The 19,230-nt window shown below is 37.4% G+C and overlaps 1 long non-coding RNA gene across 12 annotated transcripts in view; it reads right to left on the reverse strand.

Annotated features, from left to right (window-relative positions):
* LOC106782165 (uncharacterized) overlaps positions 1-19,230 on the reverse strand; it is a 160,929-nt gene that overhangs the window by 115,680 nt on the left and 26,019 nt on the right. For 4 of the 12 annotated variants that reach the window (XR_011439307.1, XR_011439310.1, XR_011439314.1 and 1 more), the window contains exon 3: positions 7,306-7,450. This is a non-coding gene — a long non-coding RNA (uncharacterized lncRNA). Of the gene's footprint in view, positions 1-1,247; positions 1,515-3,229; positions 3,344-6,188; positions 6,301-7,305; positions 7,451-13,501; positions 13,682-19,230 lie in introns of those variants that run through there. The other 8 variants (XR_011439299.1, XR_011439300.1, XR_002811306.2 and 5 more) reach the window with 7 other exon arrangements.

The raw sequence follows: 19,230 nt of genomic DNA on the forward strand, positions 1-19,230 counted from the left end.
CCCAAGAGCTCTGATGGAGATGTACAATGAGATTAATGCTGTTTTCATGTCTGCTAACACAACATCCATTCTGCAATCCATGGATCAAAGAGCACTTTCAACTTTCAAATCTTACTATTTAAGAAATACATTTTTTAAAGCTATAGCTGCCATAGATAGTGATTCTTCTGATGAACCTGAGCAAAATAAATTGAAAACCTTCTGGAAAAGATTAACCATTCCAGATGACATTAAGAACACTTGTATTTCACGGGAAGAGGTCAAAATATGAACATTAACGGGAGTTTGCAAGAAGTGATTCCAACCCACGTGGATGACTTTGATGGCTTAACACTTCAGCAAAGGAAGTAACTGCAGATGTGGTGGAAATAGCAACAGAACTAGAGTTAGAAGTAGGACCTGAGATGTGACTGAATTGCTGCAATCTTATGATAAAACATCAATGGATGAAGACTTGCTTCCTATGGATGAGTAAAGAAAGTGGTTTCTTGAGATGAAATCTACTCCTGGTGAAGATGCTGTGAGGATTGTTGAAATGACAACAAAGGATTTAGGATATTACATAAACTTACTTGATAAAGCAGTGGCAGGGGTGGAGAGGATTGACTCCAATTTCGAAAGACATTCTACTGTGAGTAAAATGCTATCAAATAGCATCATATGCTACAGAGAAATTTTTCATGAAGAAAAATCAATCGATGCAGCACACTTAATTTTTGTCTTATTTTAAGAAACTGTCAGGCACCCCAACCTTCAGCAACCACCAACCTGATCTGTCAGCAGCCACCAATATCAAGCAAAACCCACCACCAGCAAAAAGAATACAACTTCCTGAATGCTCAAATGATGGTTATCATTTTTTAGCAATAAAGTATTTCGTGTGTGTGTGTGAGGAAGATTGGCCCTGAGCTAACATCTGTTGCCAATATTCCTCTTTTTGCTTGAACAAGATGGTCCCTGAGCTAACGTCTGTGCCAATCTTCCTCTACTTTGCATGTGGGACACTACCACAGCATGGCTTGAAGAGCAGTATGTGTATTCACACCCAGGATCCAAACCTGTGCACCCCGGGCTGCCGAAGCAGAGTGTACAAACTTAACCACTTTGCCACCAGGCTGGCGCCAGCAATAAGGTATTTTTTGATTAAGGTATGTACATTTTTTTAGACATAATGCTATTGCTAACTTTATAGACTACAGTGTAGTGTAAACAAAACTTGATATGCACTGAGAAACCAAAAAAGTCAAGTAACTCACTTTATTGCAATATTCAGTTTATTGTGGTGGTCTGGAACCAAACCTACAATATTTCTGAGATATGCCTGTATACCACTTCCAACTCATGATGTAGTATTGCTGTGAATGTCCATCTTTATGGTTTGGTTGGTCAGATAACATCCAGTTCATGATGTTAACTCAGGTCACTTGATATCTCGGTGGTCCATGATGAAGCATTCAGTCTCTGCTAAGGCCTGGTAGCAGGCTAAAATTTGTTCTTATAAGTAGAGTTGTTACCTGTGAATGATAACAGGGCCTTGTTCCAGAAATCTAAATTCCTGTACTGTGATTCAACCATAGGGGCTGCCAGGAGCTCCTAACAGCACCCCTATCTGCCAATTAAACTCCAGTAACTATTGGGTCTGTTGGAATATATGGCTCACATTGTAACGCATCTATAATAACAGCCTGGACTTGTTAAAGAACCTTCTCGCATTCTGGGGCCCACTCAAAACTAGCAGCTTTTCAGGTCACTGCATAAATGGGTTGGAGTCACACACCCAAATACAAGTATGTTTTATCAAAAATCCAAAAGAGGCCCACAAAGAATTATGTCTCCTACGTTGCAGGAGGGTCCAGACGCAACAACTTATTCTAAAGCTTAAAAGGAATATCTACACATCCTCCCTACCACTGAACTCCTAGAAATTTCTCTTAAGTAGAATTCCCCTGAATTTTAGTTTGATTAATTCCTCATCCACAGACATGTAAATGTCTTGCCATTAAGTCTAGTTATTATTCCTACTCACTAGGGCCATGCAGCATAATATCATCAATGTAATGGACTAGTGATATCTTATGTAAGGGAAGAGCAATCAATATCACCACAAGCTAACTTTTAACACATGGGTAGAGAGTTGATATATCCCTAGTAGGACAGTGAAGGTGTACAGCTGGTATTGCCACCTGAAAGGAAACTGCTTCTGGTGGAGCTTATAGAGAGGGATGGAGAAAAAGGCATTTGCCAGATCAATAGCTGCTTATTAAATACCAGGGGATGTGTAAATTTGCTCAAACAATGATAACACATTTGCCACAGAGCAGCAGTTAGTGTCATATTTGGTAAGATATTCTTAATCCACTGTTGTTCTCCAAGAGCCATCTGTCTTCTGCACAGGCCAAATAGAGTTTTGAGGGGTGTGGTGTGAATCACCACCCCTTCATCTTTCAGTTTCTTGATGGTAGCACAAACTCTGCAATTACTCCAGGAATGCAATATTGCTTTTCATTTACTATTTTACTAGGTAGAGGCAGTTCAAATGGATTCCATATAGCCTTTAGCACTATAATAGCCCTCACTCTGCATATTAGGGAACCAAAGAGGGAATTCTATCAGCTGTTAAGTATTTCTATTTCAATTATGCATTCTAGATCTGGGAAATAACCACAGGGTGGGCTCAGGAAAACTCTGGACCGACTGCAAGACAGAGCTCAGGTAAAAACCCATTAATCCTTCGACCCCCATAAGCCCCTCCTCTGACTGGAAGGCCATTGTGATGTTTTGGGTCTCTTGGAAACAATGTTTGTTCAGAACCAATGTCCAAGTAGTCCCTGAAAGTTCTAATTATATCTTTTCACCCAACGCAGTTACTCTGGTAAAGGCCATATGTCCCTTTTGGAAAGTCTGGGAGAAATTTTAACAGTAGTATAATGGTGTCCTTCCTCAAGGAGACCTGGTCTCCCCTGAATTTAAGGGGTTCTAGGTCTGTAAACTGTCGCAAGTCAGAGAACTGATTGGTAGGTTGTGACTATTTTTATGATTCAAGTTAACTTTTTATTCATTTGACCTAGAACTTTCCTGCTTATACAGATCAAGTAAGAATTTAGTAGGCTCTCTATCTCTCTCACTTCTAGGAACATCATAAAAAACAGTCAACACCATAGGGTTGTGCTAGTCAGACTATTCTGATTGCTGCTTTGTCTCTGCTGTCCATTAGGGTAACTACACTTACATTGTCCATGGTGATTGAGTGATGTCATTGGCCACTGCCACCCTGGAATCCAATTGCTCCCATGCATTTAGATTTTCCAAATGAGTGGTTGTTGTTCCCACTGTAATATCTGGCCTCAAGAGAAGATAAATCATAAGGCTTATCAACAATGCTGGGGCTCCCCTCTCAAATTTATTTCTCAAATTACTGGTGAAAGGTATGCTTTCTACACCCTCCCAGTGTGAGTGAGTAGGTCTTAAAAGACAAATCCACTCTAACGTTTCAATCTCCCTAAGCTTAAAATGCCTTTATCTACATTAAAACAAGAGAGATGCAGCATTTCCACTTCACTTACAGTGGGCCACCTTTTGAACCATGTCTCAGCCAATGAACCCAACAAACTGTTAGTGCCCTTTCTCACTCCCCAAGCTGCAACATTAAATGTGCGATCTCTGCTTAGTGGGCCTATATCAATAAATTCAGCTGATCCACTTTGTGTTCTTTCCATATTATCTTACACCCTTAATATCCATTCCCACAAATACTCTCAAGATTTATGCTTGTATAAATCAGAAAAATCAAGTAGTTATTTTGGTGTCTAGTGCACCTCCTTTTGGGTCACACTTTGTACCTTACCTTTAGGGGCCTGCTAGGACATGAGTCTCGTCATAGGTGAGAACTGTTTCAATGTGGGTCAGTCCCATTTTCTTAGGCAATGTGATATTAATCCCCTCAGACTGAGGTAGAAAGGCTGATACTTTATGAATTGGGAAGCTGCCATCACTTGGAGTGGGGATGTTGCTGGTACTAGGGAAGGGGAGAGTACTTCCATTCACAAATAAGATGTCACAATCTAGTGAGTTGATATCCTCACCTTCATCAGCATTTTCCCACATGAAATCCCAACATACAGGATACTACTCTTTCACAATCAGTGCCCTTGATTTAACAGTAGACACCCTAGGATTTTGGGAATTCAACTTTTTGAAATTTATCCAATCAAAGTTTTATTTGTAGCAGTTTCAGTCCTTACGGGAGGTAAGACTATTCCTCAGATCACACTTTGTAATTCTTAGGTCATTGTTGCAATGTTTGAGGTGAGAATTCAGATCTCTAAGTTCATCATTTTCTTTCACCACTTTGTCCAGTGACATTAAAAGGAATGAACAGGGGGCCAGCCCCAAGACCATAAGGGGGTAAGTTTGGTGTGCTCTGCTTCGGTGGCCCAGCTTCAGTTCCTTGGCACGGACCTACACCACTTGTCAATGGCTATGCTGTGGTGGTGACCCACATACAAAACAGAAGAAGACTGGGACAGAAGTTAGCTCAGGGCAAATCCTCCTCAAGCAAAAAAAGGGAAAGATTGGCAACAGATGTTAGCTTAGGGAAAATCTTCCTGAGGATGAAAACAGAGAGGAATGAAAAAATTTCACTATATATCTTATTTTCCCTAAAATGTCTAAAGGTATCATATACAAAGTTATTTAGCTCCTTGATGCTTATAAGTGGTTGATTAGGAATAGCTAATGCAGATTTTTGTGTATCACTATAAATAGTTCATACCATGGACAAATAGTGCTTTGTTTCCTCCTGGAAAGTGAGTCATTAGCATCTTTAAATCTAGTCAAATTGCAATTCCAGAAACCACAGAAGCACGTCAGAAAACTCATTTAAATTCTGTTCCCTGGAACCACTCTCAATTCCAAAATCTATATTAGGGTTCTCCAGAAAAAGAATAGTACTTATAGAATAAATAGACAAATAGATAGAGCTAGACAGATAGCTAGATAGACAGACATATAGATAGATTTATTATAGAAGAGATTTATTATAGAAATTTGCTCAGGAGATTATGGAGGACAGAACTCCCACATTATGCCATCTGCTACCTAGACAACCAGGAAATCCAGTGGTATAATTTAGTCTGAGTCCAAAGGCCTGGGAAACAGGGGAACCAATGGTGTAACTCCTACTTCCAAGCCAAAGGCCTGGGAACAAGGGGGACCTAGGTGTAAGTCCCAGAATTTAAAGACCCTAGAAGCAGGAGCTCTGATGTACAAGGGCAGGAAAAAACGGATGTCTCAGGTGTAAGAAAGGAAAAGGAATTTGTCCTTCCTTTGTCTTTTTGTTCTATTGGGAACCTCTATTCTGACTGGATGATGCTCTACTTTATTGGTGAGGGCATGAACCTTTATGCAGTCTACTAAATCAATGCTAAGCCCTTCCAGAAACACTGTCACAGGCACACTTAGAAATAAGGCTTTACCACCTATATGGACTTCCCTTAACCTGGTCAAGTTGACACAAAATTAACCATCACAACTCCACTCGTTGTCAACTTGACACCTATAAGCATCACCTTCAACCAAACTTAATCTTCAAATAAAGACAATAACAAAGTCATAATTCTGCCTAACATACTATAGAAGTATCCTGTTGTACAACCAAAAATACACTAACCCCTTCCACAGAAAAGGAAGTAAAGTTCTTAAGTGAAGCTTACTCTTCCCCTAGATATTCCTTTAAAAAGAGTACAATGTAAAATTAACACTTAAATACTATGATATAAAGTGAATATGTCTCCATATTACATGATAAGGGACAAAAGAAGATAGACAACAAAGACATTTGCTTAGTATATGTATATATACACACAAAGGTACTCATAACAAAATAAGGAGGAAACACTCATGACAATTAGAGTATTCATTGCTATAACTATAACATATCTATAGCTGGATGCATAACTACCTTCTTTTACTACACATTCTGTATCCCCTTTGCCTCAGCAGCATTTCAGCTAGTCCTGGTTCTTTATCTGGTGAGGTGAGTCAAACTATTATTTCTGAAGCATCTGTGCCATCACTAGTCCTGCTTGGATTGGGCTGTTGTAGTTTTCCATTGCCCTTAATCACAGGACATGGTAATACTAAGAGAAACCATAAGGGATATTCTGTATTCCAGACAAACTCTTCCTTACCTTTATTGCAGACTAGTTGTACAATTTCTCCTTGACAGTGACACACATTATTTTCTTCACCAAACTTTGGTCAAGTTCCTGAACCTTCTCCTAGGCCTATCTATGCAGTTCCCTGTAAAAACATTAGCAAGAACCTTGCTAATTCAGGTTTTCAAGAGTCTCTCATCATCCATATCTGATCAACCTGAATATCTAATTGAGTTTATCATCCTCTACCGTCTGTCAGGTGAAGTCTGATCAGCCTGGCCTTTCTGTAACAAGAAACCTGTTAGGTCAGTTTAGCCAGAATCCCCCTTACATTTCTCTGTGTCTGCTTAGTAATTTTCCATCCACTGACCCCAATAGGCTCCCTTGCAGTAATTTCTCACTTGCTCATGCTGTATTTATTTTGAAAGTGTTTCAATACTGAGGTCTCTTTTCCCGTATTGCAATAGTCCTGAACAAATTCTGGTTTTACCCTTTAAAACTCTGTTTTTTCTTTCATAGTTTAAATGCCACAATTTGGATAGATCAGTATTATCATTGGAGCCCCAGAGCACTCACCCAGGACCTAAGTGTGCACCCTTGAGATTTTTTCTTCACTCCTGACTAATTGTTGTGAGATACTTTGGCAAATCTGACTCCTAAACCATTTGTCTAGACAAATGTACCTTGATTCTGGTAGGGACATATTTTAATTCACAAGATTTTGAAAATATTCTAGAAGCTTTGTTAGTGTCCCAGAGAAAGAGAGGAGGGTTAGAGTCCTAGGATTCTCTCTAAGAAGCCAAGTTAAAGTCACAGGCAAGCGCAAGCTCTGTTAGAGTCCCAAGTTTCTCTCTTCATAAGTATTAGGTACCACTAGTTAAGAAGATGGGAACCTCTCAATGGACTGAAAACTCACTTCTTGCACTCCTGCTGACTATATGCTCCACTGAATCCATCTACTTCCTTTCTTGTTGATGATTTTACTAAGGATGATAGGAACTTCAACGGCCTCTTTGGAAAACTTATGCTCTTTCCAAACTGGCTCTTCTAAAATCTCTCCCTTCCCATCGCCTCTGTTCCTGCTTTCTCCTTTTACTTTTTTGGATTGGTTTCCTTGAATCATCTGATACATCCTCCTTCAAATTCTTACCTCCTCTATCCCTCCATCCACTCTGATGGACTCTCCCCTTCTTACTTCAGCCCCTCAGCTCCCACAGTCATTGGTACTTTAGGCCCCGTATCCTTCATTGAGGGTTCTCAAGGGATTAAGGACCCACAAAAGAAACCACCTAGGGCTAAAAAAGAGAAAAATCTTATTAGGAAACAGAACTGGATGTGTTGTCAACTTAGATATGTTGTAGAGCCATCCAGACAACTACCAGATGTCTCCTCAGTACTGCAAAAATTTACTCCACAGCCTCCAACAGATTACCAATCAGGGCAAAGAAAATCTTAAACTTTCTCCCACAAAATTGGTAAATAAGTAACCATAACTTGCCCATTTCCCAGAAACACAATTCAGATAAAAAATATAAAGGGTTATTAAATCAGTGATATTGTATTATTCTGTTTTACTGAGTGAGAGCTAAAATTTTAGAATGAAAGGTATAAGATTTTTGTTTATATCTGTCTGTAAGTCTATGTAGGTTATGTATATGTGACATTTTCTAACTCTGGATGATATTACTAAATTAATTCATAAAATCCCTGAAGGAATTCTATTCAAATTTGCTTAGAGGTAAATGAGTGCTTCTACAAATTAAGTACTTCTAAAATTCTCAGAAATATAGAAACTAATCCAATTTTTAATATTTCCTTCACCTGTAGTAATTTTTGATAAATAAAACTAGTTTTTAAAATTGTTGGAAAAATAAAAGCAGGTATGTCTTCAGAGTTGTCAGCATTACATATAATGCACACATAAAATTTTTTTCTACCTAGGTATGTTACTTAACCTGTGTTATCTCTACCAGGTGCTTAAGACTATAGAACTATAAATACAACCTAAGGAAAAAATGTACATTAAAAATTAGTTGCTTGATGCATGTCAAGCACAGTAGTTAAGTTAAAAAGAAAAAGAAGGAAAAAAAAGGAAGGAAAAACTATATGTTTAACTTTTTAAATTCTTTGCTTCTGAGATTTTTTTGATATTTGCCTAATTTGTCAACAAGAAATATAACTTAGGATTATGGCTAGATTTGTTTCTTTAGCTCACAAGTTTTCATGATAATTTCAAACCTAATTTTTAAGAACAAGTGAACTAAGTAAATGTGCATTGGATAAAAGTTTATAAACGAACTTTTCAATAATCATAATGCTTTCCAATATGTCTTCTTAAAAATAGCTCACAAACCTTTTTGGTAATTTAAAAGCTCAAAGCTATACCATGTTAATGTTATTGACACAAATAATCAACAAGCAATCTATATATAAGAAAGATATGGTGATAATTACTGAGCCTAATGTAAGGACTAGTCTATAAGTGCTCCTTTCCCCAAGGAAGATTATACACCATTTAAGAACAAAGAACATACATCAAGCATGACAGAAATACATTGTTTCCCAAAGTCACGAGGAGATATTTTGCCACAGTTTAGCACATACACAGCGGGCCAACTTGACCTTGATTCTCTGGGAAGAAAATCTTATCTTCAAAGCAGTACTGGTATCAGCATCAGAGAGTGGGAGACATTACATTCCTATCTTTAAAGAGTACATTCTTGGATTTGGGAAAATGTTTGAGCAGATGTACAATGTATGTTCAATGGGCCATAAGTCAGGCGGCTCTGGAAAAAACAAGTTTTAGGCTGAAGCTGATTTAAACCAGAACAGCTTTCCCATATACCTTGTTATGTGAAAACTTATTATTCTTATTATTTTCATCAAGGTAAATAATGGGTATCCATTGAATATGTAGATATTTTCATGCAGCATTATTCACAATCACTAAGACTTTGAAACAACCAAAGTGCCCATAACAATGGAAAAAGAAAATGTGGTATGTACATATACACAATGGAATACTACTCAGCCATAAAAAGATGAACTCTGCCATTTACGTCAACATGGATGGACCTTGAGGGTATTATGCTAAGAAATATAAGTCTGATGGAGAAAGCCAAATACCATATGATTTCACTCATATGTGGAAGATAAAAAAAACAACAACCAAACAAACACCAAGACTTAGAGATTATATTGTTGGCTACCAGAGGGGAATGGGGTAGGAGAGAGGGCAAAAGGTGTAAAAGGGCACATGCTTACAGTGACAGTGGTAATCAGTCTTTTGGTGGTGAACATGATGTAGTCTACACAGAAATTAAAATATAATGATGTACACTTGAAACTTACATAATGTTATAAGCCAATGTTACTGTAATATAAAGGTAAAAAAGAAGTCATGATAAACCTCCATCCATACACATGCATATGGATATATGTTACTAACAAAGTATTGCAGATATTGTATGAACTTCATAGAAACTGCTTAATACACTTGTGGTCTGTTTATTGTGTTGAAATGTTTTCTCCCCAGAAATAACTAATTTTCCTAATCAAATAAACTCTCATCAGACTTTAACCATGGCCATTTAAAGTCATTTGTCATTCACAGCCAGTTATTGTTTGACATTGATCCTTCTCTTGGTAAATTTCAAGTATACAATATAGTATTACTAACTATAGTCAACATTCTGTACATTAGATCTCCAGAACTTATTCATCTTATAACCGGAATTTTGTATCCTTTGAGCAGCATCTTCCAATTCCACCCACTCCCCAGCCCCTGGCAACTACAAATTTACTCTCTGTTTCTATGAGTCACCTTTTTTAGATTCCGCATATAAGTGACATCATAAGTCATTTTTCTTTCTGTGTCTGGCTTATTTCAAGCATAATGTCCTCCAATTTCATCCATGATGTTGGAACTCACAGCATTTCCTTCTTTTTTATGTTTAAATGAAAAAGTATAACACACCCTTGTGGATAATTAGCTGCTAATCCTGTTCATTGTATTTGAAGTTTTATTATCTATCTGTATATAGAACTGGGTCCTGCCATCTTACGCATTTTGTTAGCCCTTTCCAAATCCTCAATTCTTCTAATTTCCTTCAATATCTGGCAATAGCTCTCTAAGTGAACATTTTCCATTTTTCTCCCTCCCTCCTGGCTTGGCATTACTGAGAACTAAAACCTGACTGCTTATTCTTACTTAGATTCTTATTGTGACTCATGCAGTCTTGCAGCTGCCCTTTCCCCTCAGCCTATGAAAAAGTCCTGCAAGCAGAAGCTGGACATCTTGATATAAACTTCAAATAACTAATCACTACAACAATCATGCATTTATAACCTTCCTGCCTGGAACTGCTGCTACATGGGCCACTCAAAAAGTCCACTTGAACTCCTACATCTTCGATAACCCCATTAGATGCTTGACCACTCACACCACCAAGCAAATATCTTCTACTACCAAGTGTTAAAATATGGTTCAGCTGGTCAAAAGGTGATTAAATGGGAAATAGACTTATATTGTTCAGAGGTTGTTTCCTTCATTAAGCAGGGGCTACTGACAAAGACTTTCTCCTTGACCAAACACTACACAGGCACCTCTGGACTCTATTCTCTACTAAGCCTTAACTTTGGCCTATAAAAACTTGAACAAACACTAAAGTATTTCCCAACAGCTCAAGGCCACATCCTTAGGAGACCCTAAACCCCCTTAAAGTGCCTGCCTGAGAAAACCCAAAGCTGCCAAAAGAATTTACTGTTTGTTCCATCCAACTCCTGAAGATAGAGTCCCTGTATGCCAGTCTCTGTGGGAATGTAGGAGCCTAACTTTGATAAGCGCTAGTTAACAACCCAGATGGGTTTCACGTGGAACAACCCCCTTCCCAGTTTTTGTAATTTGTCACCTCCCTAAATCTACTGAGCCCTGACTCACTCCTGTTTCTTAAAACACCCAGTCACCTCTGAGTAGATCCAAGTTGAATTCAGTTTGCATTGGACTCTTTTTCCTATTGCAGTGGTCTATTTCTGATTAAAATCTGCCCTGAACAGTTTTACTAGTGTCTGACTTTGTTTATATTTGATACATCTTAGCTACCTTTCTACAGGTAGCAACTTCTTGGAGTGTTACTGTTTCATGTATCAAGTTTGGATGTTTATCTTCTGGAAATTGGGTTTTGTATTGTCATAACTAGTTTTTAAAATTAAAGTTGTTTTATATTTTAATTTGTTTTTAAATTTTTCCAATATTATGAAAGTATTTAAATTGTTGTGATATCAATTTTTTTTCTTTTAGAGTAATAAAATTTATGTAAGCTTGAGAAACTACTCCCTAAGCAATCGAGCACACAGGAAATGGATATTTAAAAACACACATTTTAATTTTTCACACTTAGCTACTTACTTACTGTTTTGTACTTTATGTGCAAGGATATAATATCCCCCTTTCCAATTAGGTCATTATAACACCTTTTATTATACAATCTGCTCTTTGTCATTTGAGAAGAGATTGCAGGAACTACAATGAAAACCTAAATAGATAGATATAGATATAGATATAGATATAGATATATCCTAAATATAGATATATATATATATATGTCCTAATCTTTATAAGAGTAAATTTGGCATCATGACATTTCTCTCTTGTTTAGCCAGCACATGCAAAACAATAAGTATATTCTCTTGTAACCACAATACCTTGACCACACTAATAAAAATGACGAAGGGGATTTATTGAGATTATCTAATTTCTTTTCTACTTTCAGATTTCTCCAATTCTTGGGTTCCAATTAGGGTGCAATCAAGGATTGCACATTGCAGTTGACACTTGTTTCTCTAATGTCCTTGTGAATCTTAGGCAATTCTTGCTGACAGCATTTCTCATTTTAATTTTTTTAGTACATTCTTAATGGATTTTAGTCGACGGCACTCCTCTTCTTTTTCTTTCCCTGTTTGCTGCAGCCTGAGGGACATCTCTATCCTGTGGGCATCCAGCATGCCTTCATATTAAGTTGTAGGACAGTAGAGAAAGTAAGAGGCAAGCATAACATAATCCTAACAATGTAAAATAAATATTAAATACTCTGTCATTAGTGAATGTCTTTAATGCCACTGAACTGTACACTTAAAAATCATTAAAATGGTAAATTTTGTATGATATATATTTTACCTCAATAAAAATATTAAATCAGAATATTAGAAACTTTAAACTATACTTTCATAACATAATATATATGAATATTCATACATATTCTCAGTTTTGTAATGGTATTTTTGTTTTGTTTTGTAATTTTTATTTTCATCATAACAGAGGAAGTGCTTTGTTTCACAGTGTAAGAATACAGAAGTAATTATTGGTACTTTTATCAACCTTAACAAGGGAGGGACTTTATTTTCCTAGATGTCACTGCATTTGGTCTGTTCCTCATTATAGTGTGGTAAAAGCAACAATAATACCGGGAAGTAATTGTATAAATGCAGAAGAGCAGTTGAACCAGCAGAATAGCCAACGCACAGTCAATAGCACTATGATTCTTCTTGATTGATTATTGTATTACAGGCTCATACCATTAACCTTGGTTTCCCTGTGTATACACTAACAACCTTATACCCCCAAACAATGTAAGTAGACACAGGCTTTTGTAGTTCTGAGAAGCGGCAAACTTCTTCCCCATTTACTGAGACTCTTTAGATTTTGATGTTGGTGCAAGTAGTGGAGCTAATCTTTTGCTAGTTTATCTTTGTTTCCATGAGGATTTTGTTATACTAGAAGAAAAAGAAAACCTATTTAATTTATTTTAAAGTACGATGGTTTAATCTTTAGCAGGACCACATGAAATCTTTGGAGAGGCAGACCAGGGCTGGGATGGTGGGTCAACTGTGAGAGCAAAGACCCAGATTCCTACTGGATTCCATTTCCTCCATACTTCATGCGCAGCCCTTCACCTTCATGTGTTGTTGTTTCATGGGTGGCAAATTGGATCTATCTTTTATGCTGTCAGGAGTAAGTGCAATATGTGAAGAAAATAGAGAAAATGGCTTTTTATTCAGCTTTGCCATTTTCTACTATAAGCAAAAGCTTCCTAAGGTACTTCTACTTTTTTTCAACATTCACAAAACTGGCATTGATTCTTCCTTTATAAAGGAACTGGGAGTATGCCAGTTGTGGAGACAAACTTTATTTGTTTCTCTTTTTTCAGTTGTGCTTTGCTGTGAGGAACATAAACACGTACCTGATTTATCTTAACATGGAGAGATTCATCAGTCACATGAAACAACTAATCCTAGGAGAGACAGGAAAAGACTGATACAGTAGCTCAGCAGCGTTATCAAGGACTTACCCTTTTCAGGATTCCATTGCTTCCAGTCTCAATGTCTAGTTCTTCACCCTGGGTCTTGTTGAGTCACATTGCAATAAAGCAGTGGTAAGTAGAGACTTCTGTCTTTTTGCAGTCTGGAGTAAGATGACAGTGTGAAGGACCAAGGTCAAAAGCTTTTTCCTTATGCAGCTTTGCCTTCTCCTGGAAAGAAAATCAACTAAGAGACTTCTACCTACTTCCAATGCCTCATTGGAACAATTGTCTTGTTGTTGTCTTATTGTGTCAGTTGTCTTATTGTCTCCTTCCTAACACTATACTTGGACTAGGGCTTCTCAGAACTCAACTAACTTACTGTATCAATCATACTCCCTGCTTCTGCAGGGAGAGGTTGGCAGTGCCTTGACTCCAGTGTTGCTTTAGTTGTAATTATAGTATGGCTAGTGTTGAGAAGCTGGAGATGAGCACAGCTAATAAGCTCATTGAAAGGTCTTCTCAGATCCATATTTACTAGACCTAGGGCCACTTGTTTAATCCCTCCCCATTACTTATGCTTCATTTCCTTATCTGTTATATGGAGATAATAAATTGATTACTTCATAGGAATCTTTGGGGAATCAAATACGTTAAGAAATCTAAAGAGTGAACATTTTTTGGAGCATTATACATGCTTGATAAATAATTGCTGTTATTTTCCTAACCTGACATCTGAGGAGAGGGTTTTTCTACACAAGCAGCAGTACAGAAAGAAAAAAGAAAAAAACAATGAGGACATTGTATCTTCTATGACTATCCTGAAACTAGTTAACCTCAAGCATTTAATTCTGGGGGATAGGTCAGGAAGAGAATTCAAATGGCCATAAAATTCCTTATCAGGTTAAAACATAGTATTTAATTATTGGAAATTGTTGGCTGCTGGTCATTTAACATCCATGCCTCAGTTACTTATCTGTTTCACTGCAATAAAATGAAAACACTTTTAGCTGTTATTTGCATGCATTTTCACCTTTAAACCTCAAGAAATTACATGAGGAATGTACTCAGTTGAGCAATGTGAGTCTCAGTGAGGTTAAGAAACTTCCTAAACGTAATAGCATTCTTCGGCTTGAAAACTGTGATAACCTCATCTAGGTTAGATGCCATTAAATGGGATGCCCTTACTCTTCAAGTCCCACCTCAAATAATTCCATTTTGTTCTAGATCCACATTAAAAAGAAAACCACCAGCCCCGAATGGCATCACTCTTGCCAAAAGCCCATGATACCAAACCTAGATTTAATACCAGACCTTACTGCAGTTTTAATCTCTGCCAGAAATGTAATCTTAATTGGCCAGTCTGGAATTTTCTAGTCAAGTAATCTGTCACAAGGGCCCTCTCCATGGGCCAGAGGAAGAGGCAATTTGCACGATATAACCTCTGCCAGTTCCTTTCCCCAGAAATGAAGGTGTCCTGGCCCAAAATAACCCTTTCCTTTTTCTGTTAATGACTTTCTTGCCCCACCCTTCTTCCTATAAAAACCTTCCATTTTATACAATCCCTTGGCACACCCTTCTAGTTGCTAGAGGGGATGCTGCCCAATTCATGAATCACTTAAAAAGCCAATGAGATCTTCAAATTTACTCAGTTGAATTTTTTATTTGTTTGGTTTTTTGGTGAGGAAGATTGGCCATAAGCTAACATCTGTTGCCAATCTTCCTCCAGTCTTCCTCTATTTTGTATGTGGGATACTGCCACAGCATGGCTTGATGAACAGCGTGTAGGTCCACACTGGGATCTGAACATGCCATCCCTAGGCCACTGAAGCAGAGCACTCGAACTTCACTACTATGCCACCAGGCTGGCCCCTGAATTTTGCTTTTTAACACTCATAACTACTGTCAATTATCAGCATGATCCCAGGGAACAAGTATACACCATTACCCAGGAGGAAATAGCTATATGCCAAAAGAAGTGCAACTATACATTAGCAGAAACCTGGGGAATATGTTTAGAAGTGGATGCTAAGTTTGTTATACCAAAGAGGGCAAAATATAACATCTGATTGGCTTGAATTCATGATATCAGAGCAATTATCTTGGATTCAAGATTTATTATGTTATCTCATGTAGCTGGCAATAGCTCAAACAGTTGGTTCATGAGAGCACTTAACTGAGAAAGAGATGGTATATGATTTACCATAACGGCCAGCAGGCATATAGCAATAATTGTTATGTTTTGGCGCACACGTATCTTTGTGGTAGCTAACTTATCAGAGGGTCCCTAGAACTAAATAGATGGGAAGCATACTGATGTATTATTTGATTTATATAAAAAGAAAAGCTAAAAATGCAACAGATTCCCACCTAGCTTCCACAACTAAGTCAATTCAGAGACTCAGAATGGCATTAAATAGACTATGAATAGGATACTTATTTACAGTCTGAGAGCTGAAAAAAAGAGAGAGATCATTGCTTTGTTTGACTAGCTGGGAACATGTTCCCAAAGGGTGACTCAATATTTTTTGCCGCTCTTCACTTTTCTGCAAATGACAGTGTCACAAGTATTGATTTTGGAGTTATAAATAAATTTTAGTGAGTATGCGGATTTGCAAATACTGAGTCTATAACTAATGAGGATCAACTGTATCTTAAAACAACATGAGGTGTGAACATCAGTTTCTGAAGTAATATAACAAGCAAATTAATTCTTAGAAGGTGAATATATTTTTCAAGTGCACAGAATTTAGGAAAGAAAGGACATGCAAACAGACAGGAAAATGTGCAAGTATAAGGAAGCAAGAAGGAGCGTGGCACATTGACAAATTACAAAGGAATCAGAATGGCCCCTTCACAGAGTTGTAAATGGAGGTCTGGAGGAAGAGATGCAAACAAACTGGTAGGAAGGACTGATGTCATTTTTTCTCTATACAATTAGGAGAAACTGAGGGATCATAATGTGGGAAAAGGTCTAATAACATTTTTGCCCTTTAAGGTGATGCTACTTAAATGCTAAATTTTGCCGAAGTTGGGGACAGGAAGATGCATATAAGGAAATTGCTGCACATATGCAAACAAAATTTGAGTGACAATGATGTGACATGTACTTTATTAAATGTAGTGGATGGACTGGTGAACGAAAATACAGCTTTCCTCCTGTAGTTGACATCAATGGATTGGGAATTCACATATATGAAGAGGCAATTAAATTTTGGGTAGTCACAGTGTCCAAGAGACACTACCCCAAAATATGGCAGTCTGGCATATTAAGTATATTAAGCTCAAGGAATTTTGGAAAGGGAAAGTGTTGAAGGACTCTTTGACCTTTTTCCCTGAAGCAGGTGGTAAGAGGTTCATGTGAGAGGTGCCCTCCCTATAGTCTGAGGAAAGGAGCATCCTTATCTCTGAAGATAGAGGGACACCAAGAGGAATCTGAATGAACAGGCCTTGCTAACTTTCCTCCAGTTCACTATACATGGCTCATACCCTTTTCTCCTATCATATTTTTCCATGTCATCAAATCTTGTATAAAAACACTCAAGTTTAACTGTTTCTCTGGGTCCTCATTTCTTTATGAAGGTTCTCATATCTTGTAAAACTTAAATAAATTTGTATGCTTTTCTCTTGTTAATCTATCTTTTATTACAGAGCCCCAGCTGAGAACCTAGAAGGGTAGAAAGAAAAAGATTTTTTTTCCCTCCCTTAAAGTAGAAATGCTGTGAATAGGATTGTGCACAACACTAGAGTATTTCAGAGAATGTATGGGCATATACTCTAGATATAAGTTGTCAGGGAAGTCTCCTTGCAGGAAGCAAATTGTGACTAGAGACATAAAGGGTAAGCAGTAGAAACTCAAGGACAATAGAGCAGGGAGTACAAAAATAGGATTTTTGTTCCAGGTAGGAAATAACATATAAACAGAGGACAAAATATTTGACGAACCATAGGTAGAGAGTATTTCATCCACCTGAATCAAGTTGAATACTCTATGCTGGGGCTAGATTTTGAGGTATTTAATCACATTTCAATTATTTCATTGTATGCTGTTCTTTTCTTATACACTCATTAGCTACATTTGACATCTTCCTAATAGGAATACCACTGGTGTCACTGTAAATTGAAAACTTTTGTTTCTTGGTGTCTGAAAAGTTGCTAATGCAAACCCTTGGTTTTAGAGAAAGAGTCTGCGCAGGCAAAAGGGTAGAGGGTTTGGCAGAGAAAAAAAAGCTCTTAAAGGCTAAGGGAGAGGTCACGGGAACTATGGCTTACAGCTTGCACAATTCTCTTCATCCACTTAGACTTTCCTGTGCAGGATCCCAAATCAGCCCATGAATATTCCATGCACAAGCTACTTTCAAGCCTTCATCACTCACGTTTCAGGAATGGAAACTTCACTTGATTTATAGTATTTAGGACTGCAGCGCCATCTGGCATCAAGAAAATGAGAGGCCAAAGTCAGCCTCATTAAAAAGCTCACAGAATTTTATCAACAGCTGCTGGGGATAATATAATACTGAGTTGTGATGGGAGAGATAAAGTCTCAGAAGGCTGAAAGGAGAAAAAGTCAGAGCAAGAAAAAGATGGGTCCAAGAAGCAAAATTAACTGCTTTCATTTGAGCAGGAATCTTTAAAAAAAAAAAAAAATCTTTATTTCAAAACTGAAACATAATGCCATGTTTTGCTTCTGGGGAAAAACATAACTCAGAATTATTCACAGTAAAAATGCAGGGAAGCCTGGCTCCATATCTACTTTTTACACCACTTTCCATAGTTAACTGTTGAGAAGATTGGCGTGAACCCTGTTACGCTGACTGATTTCATTTACAAACGTGGACGGACAGGAGTATGTTTCCATGGACACACATAAATAGGTCATATTTTATTATAAAACCTGTTCAGTTGTTTGTCTTATGACAAATTCATCCTTACATAAGTGTGTGTATGTATGTAGGTCATTTTCCCCATTGGTTGCAAGATAGTTCATGAAATTTCATAGTCTAAATCCTTGGTAGGTTGTTCTTCAAAACTTTTCCAATCTGAGAAAAAAAACTATCATTTTATTTTCACCTTGTAGAAGTTTCTCTAAGTCAATATATTCTCGTGTTTTGTTCTTTTCCTAATTTTTCATTGGAAGGAGTCCAGTCACTATTTTAACAAGTGAAGTTTTTCTTAGCATATTTTTTTTAGGTGGGTGATCTCTTTTCTCTATCAATTTATTTTCCATAGCTTTTTGAAATCTGTTATCGTCAAAATTATCAGATTTCCTGTAATGCTGGAATACCTACTCTTAAGTTAGAAAATAAGATATCTTCTTTGTATTGAAATTATAACATTCGATTTAACTTAGCTATTTTATTCTCTCGGAAGTCAGTCTTGGGTTCTTCCCATCGCAACCAATTAGCCTATTACGCCGAGATTTAGTTGAAGTTTTAATTAAAATCTGTTAATTTTATGTCAACTTACAAAGCATTTGAAAACTTAGCACAAAACCATCTTGAAATCTGTCATTTCTTTTTAGCATGTTGGTACATACTGTGTTTTAATTTATAATGCTTTTCCGGAAGATTAAATTTTATGTTATGTCGATTTTGAATTTTCTGTCTTAATTTGAAATTCTTATTTCTGGACGATCTGCAGGACGGCGAACAGTGGAAACTAGAAACTATGCGGCCTCTGTCCTGAAGCCTAGGGGCCCTTAGCTGTCGCATCAGGTTCCAGCAGAGCACCTAGCTTACTACCGTGGCCAACAGGAACAGCGCCACGTTCTGCTCGCTGAA

The sequence above is a fragment of the Equus caballus genome, chromosome 1 (genome assembly GCF_041296265.1).
Source record: "Equus caballus isolate H_3958 breed thoroughbred chromosome 1, TB-T2T, whole genome shotgun sequence".
Lineage (NCBI taxonomy): Eukaryota > Metazoa > Chordata > Mammalia > Perissodactyla > Equidae > Equus > Equus caballus.